This window comes from Perissodus microlepis, chromosome 9 (genome assembly GCF_051167445.1).
Source record: "Perissodus microlepis isolate ML-2025 ecotype Zambia chromosome 9, ASM5116744v1, whole genome shotgun sequence".
Lineage (NCBI taxonomy): Eukaryota > Metazoa > Chordata > Actinopteri > Cichliformes > Cichlidae > Perissodus > Perissodus microlepis.
The window spans coordinates 31,541,786-31,549,285 of NC_140469.1; the positions used below are offsets into that span (position 1 = coordinate 31,541,786).

Consider the following 7,500-nt stretch of genomic DNA (forward strand, 5'->3'; position numbering starts at 1 on the left):
TAAATCTGCAGACGACTCCTTAAATCGTGATGATTGGGATCCGTTTAGGAAACAGAAGCTCCGTCTGATTACACTGATCTGTTCCCTGGTCCAGCAGGAACCAGCGCTCGCCCCTGCCAGCACCCGTTAGAACTGGGTCATTGCTAAATATATTAGCGCTCCAGCCGCCTGCAGCTCGGAGCGCCACTTTGAATGCAGAGCATAAACACACGGGCCGGGCCGGCTCTACCGGACCGCTGCAGCATCTCGGTTCCTTTCCAGCATCCCCACGTGAGCCGCACAGACCCGTCACGTGACGTCTATTGATAGAACTGCAGAGAGCAAAAAATAATCTGGGCAGCAAACAAAGCAGACGTCCAAAAATCAGGCAGCCAGCTGGCAGGAAGGAGAAGCTTCACTGCGTCCCCTCGAAAAGAAACCAACCAAGATGCTCAGGCTTCCCCAGTTTACTTCGTACTGTGGGATTTCTGCCTTAGAAGAACTACGACTGCACCCTCTGCAGCTGCCAGCACTTCAACTCAAATATTCCAGACATAAATTTAGGAATAAAACGATTTCCAGATTCAAACCCAGCAGAAGTGGTGAAGCAGCAACGCGAGCAGCACCTCCTTTTAGCCGACTCGCCAGGTTGTGCTGACAGATGGGTTCAGATTATGTAGTGTAAGGACTGTGTGTAGGTTTCTGCTTCGTGCAACTTGGGCAACATCAGACAAACACAAAATTTATGGATGCACAAATTACAATTATTCAAAAAGTTTGAGCGGTGAAGACAGATGGTGTTAAAGTGCCTGAGGAAACTGGAGGAACAGGAGTGCTGGCAGGTAAGGAGGTGCTCGTCCTCGGACAAAAAGTGACGAATAACAGCAGGTACAGGTTTGCATTCCTCTACACTGACTGTGCAGTTGTGCCTGCAGCTCATGTGCATGTTAGTGAGAGTCTCCAATGAGGATGCACTGAGCTGGCAGCCAACACCTAACCAGCAGTCCTCACCAACCAAGCCTAACTAAGCAGTTTGTAGAGTCTGAAACTCTGAGCTGGAGAGATTACATCTCCTGGCTGGTTGGGGAACACCAAACCTTCGGGCACGTCGGGATATACCCACGAAGGCATGGTGTGACGGTCATTAGAACAGGCTCTGGGTCTGATGTTTGATACACACCCAGTTTTTTCATTCTGACCTGAAACTGGACAGAAATGAGGGCACAGAGTTAAAGTTATTCTACATGCATCAAAAGCGATTTCTATCCAGAGACACTCTTTGCTTTTCTCTAAATCACAGCGTTTTCCTACCTGAGCACTTTATACAACATCACATTCACTTTTTTGTTCAATCGAACAGTTGGACTCCTGTGAACCCATCAGGAGCAGCTTTGCCACACAGACTGGAGCAGACGGGGATGAACCACCAACTTTCCAGTCAGTAGATGATCTGCTCTACAGCCACAACCCAAAAAAACAAACAACCTCTAACCAGGTAGTTTTAATGTCATTTTGTAACTTTTGTGATCTTTTTAGATGTTCTGTCATTTTTATGATCTGTTAAAAACTTTATTGGTGGTCTTGAACCTTTTATGTGTTATTTTCTGATTGTTTACATCTTTGAATGGTTGTTTGTGTGACTCAGTTTTAACTCGTCTTTGCTGTCTTTTCTAAATTCAGCCCAAACCCGTGAGGCAGACGCAGTTACATATATTACTCATCATTGCTCAGCTGCATCCACGTGATCGTTCTCCTGTGGACTGAATCTGCTCCACATTAAAGGTCGGGGGACTTCGTTTGAATCTAACTTCCTAAATTGTTGAAGCCCTGTTGGACCTCAGACTCATAAAAACTTTGGCTGTGACGCGACGACCAGCTGAGTTCAGTCAAAGAAAACAGGAAGACGCAGCGAGTCGCCCCAGAGAGAAGAAAACCGCCATTACTCAGCTGACAGAGACGGTGAGAGATGAAGCCGGACACCGTAGGTCATATAGGACCACACACACACACACACACACACACACACACACACACACACACACACACACACAGTGTGCTAATGAGTTTATTACATTCTGCCCTCAGACAATAAGTGAAGCAATCAATCACAGGGGGAACATCTGTGGAGCTCCTCTTAATTGCACAACAGCCTAATCAGCACTTTAACATAGCGAAGAGGAGGAAGAGGAGGAGGAGGAGGCAACATTTGTACTCCATGACTAAAAGACAAGACAGAGGAAACGAATGGCTGCTCGATTTTCACACATTTTCTCAGAGGAGGAGGGGTGGTGTTAGAGATGGAGGCAACATCTGTGGAACATTTTAATCGCACAGCAGCTTCATCAGCACTCGAGGAAGAGGAGGAGGAATAATATTAGAGAATATGTATTGCACCTCTGTAAGGCTGCACACGCAAGTCATTAGGGCTCCAACACATGATGAAGAGGACGAGGAAACATCTGTACAACACTGTCCTAATCCTCCAGCAGGCCTGCCAGGACTGAGGAGGAGGAGGTGTGATAGAGACATCAGGTCACAGTTTCAGGGACGAGGAGGGGGGAGAGTGATGGAACAATGTGAGGTGATGGTGGGAGCAGAGACTTCGTGGTGCTCAGTTTATGTGAGCCTCCACGTTCTCCCTGAAATGAGTAAAAATCCACCTGTGACCTCCGACCGGAGCCACAATTAGCGCCTCCGAGTGTGAGGCTGTGACAGGGCCCGCTCCTGCTGAGGGAGGACTTCAAGCACCTTGGGCTCCTTCAGGAGGTGGAGGAGCTGTGGTAAAGACATCAGAGAGGAGCAGGACTGACTCTGCGGTGAGTGAGGAGGATACTTTCCTGCTCTGTTATGGGAAAGAAACCGATGGCGAGCATGATGATCTGCGTTCCCACTCTCACCTGGGAACACCTCGGGGTCCTCCCAGTAGAGCTGGAGACGGTTGCCGGGGAGCTGGAGGTGTGAGTGTCTCTGCTCCGAGACCAGATGCATGGATGTGAACCGTGGCACTGCTGTCCCAAGTTTTCTCCAGAACAGAGGGATCACGAGTGAGACGTGACGGCGTCAGTTTGTGTGATCGTGGAGTCTGGAACTGTGCCGGAGCCCTGCTGGACGTTAGAGGAACTGCAGCTTTTAGCGCTTCCACACTTCATGTTTCGCACAAACTGTTGTGGACACTGAATAAGTCAGACATGATTTTTTTCATGAATCTGTCCTAACTGAAGTCCTGATGAGTCTGCAGGCTTCAGCTCCTCATCTTCCTCGCCCCAGCTCTCATGTCTGATTTCCACGTGTTCCACACGGCTCTGAGTCATACATGATATTTCCCTGTTCACACACTTAACCCGGTTGGAAGGTGCTCACGGTACGTGCAGTCCACCTCCTCATCGCGTGTTATTGGGTTACAGCGGCGCTAACCGAGTTAGGGGCGGTCTGTACGGCGCTCGTCCCTGCAGCTGCGCCAAACTGAGTTTAGGAGTATCTAAGAGTGCAGTGATATCTCAGGAAGCGTCTGCCTTTATGCACACATCAGTGAGGCCATAAACGAGTTAGGATCTCTGTCTTATGCTGCAGTTTTGTTTCCAATCGAGTTAGGGAGCGTCCACTCCCGTACAGCACATTAACGAGGAGATAAATGGCTTAGGAGGTGGTGACAACGGAGCAAAGAAAGGAAAAAAGGTCCCCTTGAATGCTTCTACGTGCAGGAATTTTATAAGTATAAAGATTATTTTGGCCGAGTCTGCTGGAGGGTTGGATCTGCTGTGGTCCTGGAGCCTACGTGTGAATAAAGTTGCTAGTTAACAGTAAAATTATGGAAACTGTCGTGAACTGTTTACACCTGTGAACTGAAGAGGCAACAGCAAGACAACCTAACAACGGGTTAGCTAGTGGAGGCTAAAGACCAGGAGGAGCCTCACAAAATCACCTCCCCGAGTGCAAGTTTCTGCCCAGACTGTCAGACTGAGACTCAGGTGAGCTCACCTGTTTAAATGAAGGCTTAATGTTAGCATTATTAGGGGCGTGGCCTCTAATAATGCTAACGTGTGGCCTCTCTGACTAACACAGCTGCTAGCTGTCTGCTAGCTTGACTTCAGCTAACTGTAGCCTAGGGTGACCGACCGTCCTCTTTCCCCCGGACATGTCCACTTTTCACGTTCTGTCCGGGGCGTCCTGGGGGATTTACGAGATGGATGAAAATCCGGGTTTTCCTACAGAGGACCCGTATGTGTGACGTCATCCCCGAGCTGCGGCTTTGTGAGTTGTTGTTCTGCGCTCACAGACAGCGCGCAGCAGCCTGGTGATTTTAAAAAGATGCCAAAGCACAACTGCAGCTTTCAGACAAACTGACGAATTTCCCTCGTACCGTCCCGGCACTGGTAATTGTTCTTATACAGATGAGGGCTTATTTCTGTACCATTATTTAATTCCAGAGGTTTTTAAGTTGGTTTTTTGCCCTTGTTGACTTGTAAAAGCCTATATGACATTTTTGTTTCAACATTCATTAACCGCACAGAGAAGGCATCGTTTAAATATGTTAAAACTTTCTTTAAGTAAACAGTATTATTAAAGCTCTTCATGACTGGGCCAAGTGTCCTCTTTTTTGGAAATCCAAATATGGTCACCCTACTGTAGCCTGAACTGGAGCTCTGGTGTTTGTGCTGGTGGAGCATTTTAGTTACATCATCTGACCAATAATATGACAGGAGGAAGAGAACGTCATCTACAAATGGCTGGTGGTTCGATCCTCGGCTCCTCCAATCTGCATGTCTGAGTATGTTTGGCTACACAGTGTGAACATCGGGTTGATTGATTGAATCTTTATTTTGAACATGTTGAAAAAGTACAACAACATAGAATTAAAAAGAGACAAACAAACAAAGCAAAACAAAAGGAAAACGAACAAAAACAACTACGAATAACTTTCATGTTCAAAAAGGAGCAGGAAGAAGCATGAGCTTATTTAATCCCACCCCCTGTCCACTATCTAGTAATCAATAGACTGCAGAAATACCTCCTTACAATCACATTATATGTTACGTGTATTTTTTTAAAAATGTATTAATTATATGTATATCTGTCTTTCTATCTATCCATACATACGTATATACACATACACACATACACACATTTTCAGTAACCCCAGTAACCTCAAAGGATACACAACCTACAGATATATACACCCACACCAACGTACCCGTGCACCCGCACACACATGAAAATATTGGACAAGAACAGCCGATCAGATCTCCACCTCCTCCCTGTACGCTGTAAAAACCACATCCTTAAACCGCTGTTTAAACTGCGCCGTGCTCGGACTTTGCTTCATATCTTTACTTAGTCTGTTGCACAGCTTCACTCCACACACAGAGATGCAGAAACTTTTTAAAGTTGTACGGATACGAGGATGTTTTAAATTTAATTCCCCCCTCAAATTGTGTCCCCGTTCCCTTTTAGAAAACAGTTTTAGAATATTGTCAGGAAGCAGGTCGTTTATTGCTTTATACATAATGTGTGCAGTGAGAAAATGAACCAGATCTGTGAATGTTAGAATGTTGATTTTAAGAATAGTGGATTTGTATGATCTCTGTGACCAGTTTTATGGATTATCCTTATGGCCCTTCTTGATAATATAAAGATTGATGATAGCGAACAAGTAAACCTCTGCACAGTAATGCAAATATGGTGCAATCAGGGGACAATAATGTGGCTTGATTGAGTGAGGGTTCCTGTCAATCAGGCTTTCACTGATGGCAGTGACTCAGGACTTTGTTCTGCCAGATTTGGTCCAATATTTACGAAATGATGAAAGCTGTTGACCACGTCAGCAGTGTTTTCCATTGTCAATGAAATATTGAGGATAACTTTGTTGTCCAGAATTATTTTTAATGATACCGTTTAAAACATCCCACATTCCCTTCATATTATGTTTATTGTTGATCAATGTTTTACTATAATACTCTTTTCTACATACACGTATAATATTGGTCAACTTATTTTTGTATTTTCTATATTTATTTTCAGCATCTTTTGTTCAGGAACTCCCTACAGAGTGTATTTTTCTTTTTACATGCGTTTTGTAAACCCTTAGTGATCCATGCTCCGTCTGAATATTTGTGCTTCCTGTTGGATTTTATTGTTGGACAGTTTTTATCGTACAATTCCATGAATATTCTTAAAAATATGCCATATGCAATATCAATATCAGCTTCTTTGTACACATTGTCCCAGTCCTGATTTAATGGATCGTTCTTAAGTGCACTCATAGTGTCTTCTGTCCTTACACGTCTGTGTCTCAGTTGTTCTTCATGCTGATTTCTCTTATAATTGGTGTCATAAACTGCAAAAACTGTAGGTGATCACTGATGTCATTAATTAATAATCCGCTCACAATGTTGTTTTCCATATTGTTAGTGAAAATATTGTCGCGTAAGGTGGCACAACGTGGTGTAAGTCTGCTAGGCCTGGTTATTTTAGGACGTAGACTCAAACTGTACAGTTTAGAAATTCGTCGGTCAGCAAATCTCACAATGACGGCTGGTTTGTCACTTTATTCCGGGGTAGAGGGTGGCAAGCCTCAATGTTGTTGTAATCCACTTCCTTTGGACCGTAGAAAGGTAACCACTTGATGCTCTGTGGAGTTGACATCTTCCTCTCCTGGCCCTCCTACATTGTCAGCGGCGACCGCCCGGACGTATGACCAGGGTTTGATGCAAAGCCCCGTGATGATGACATCGTTCATCCGGGAGTACTGCTCCAAATCCGCTGCTCTGTTCTCCTGGTACGCCAGCCGCCGATCCTTCTCGGCGTTCTGGATGCGGAGAGCCTTAACTTCCTCGACCAGGTCCAGGATGGCTTTCTGCTGCAGTTTGACAGCAGAAATCTCCTCTGTCATAAACTCCAGCGACTTCTTAATGTCGTCGCCTTCCTCGGCTGACAGAACTTTTTTCGGGCCCAAGCTGAGAGACGCTCTTGTAGCGTTGCCCTACAACCCGCTAGCTAACATGTTCCAGGGAGCGATGATTTACATTAAGCAGTGTTCACCGAGGTCGGTGCTGATGCTCCACTGGTTCTGGTCTGAAATCAACAGCAATCAAAGCCGAGGTTAAACACAGCACTCGTGTAAATGAAGGTTGTAGACAGAAAAGTTTTATTTGGAGCTGAATGTGACACATTCAGTCTGTGGCTGCAGCTTCATAAGCTAGCACAACTTAGCACCTGCTGGTTGCTCACAGTACGGTGACCTCTAACCTTCACATGAGCTGCTGATGAATCCTCCGCCTGCTCTGTCTGCAGCTTTTTGTACGTAGACCTGCTGAATGCAGTCACACCTTTACACTCATCACACAAAACCTTGAATCTTTAATTTATCATTTTCCCTGGAAGGAACCGCAGGACGACCGGTGGATAAAGATATCTGCTAAACCCTGCTTTTAATCTCAGCCCTCATCAGCAGTCGAGACCGGAGGTGCTTCATCTCTGACGTCTGTAGATTTTCTATAACTAACAAAAGAAGATGAGCTGAAG

The 7,500-nt window shown here is 45.5% G+C and overlaps 1 long non-coding RNA gene across 1 annotated transcript; it reads left to right on the plus strand.

Annotated features, from left to right (window-relative positions):
- The first annotated feature begins 139 nt into the window (after nucleotides 1–139).
- On the plus strand, nucleotides 140–4,560 carry LOC146380857 (uncharacterized). Its single transcript, XR_014801338.1, has 3 exons — nucleotides 140–821; nucleotides 1,340–1,474; nucleotides 1,660–4,560. It is a non-coding gene; the product is annotated as an uncharacterized LOC146380857 (long non-coding RNA).
- Nucleotides 4,561–7,500: the final 2,940 nt, after the last annotated feature.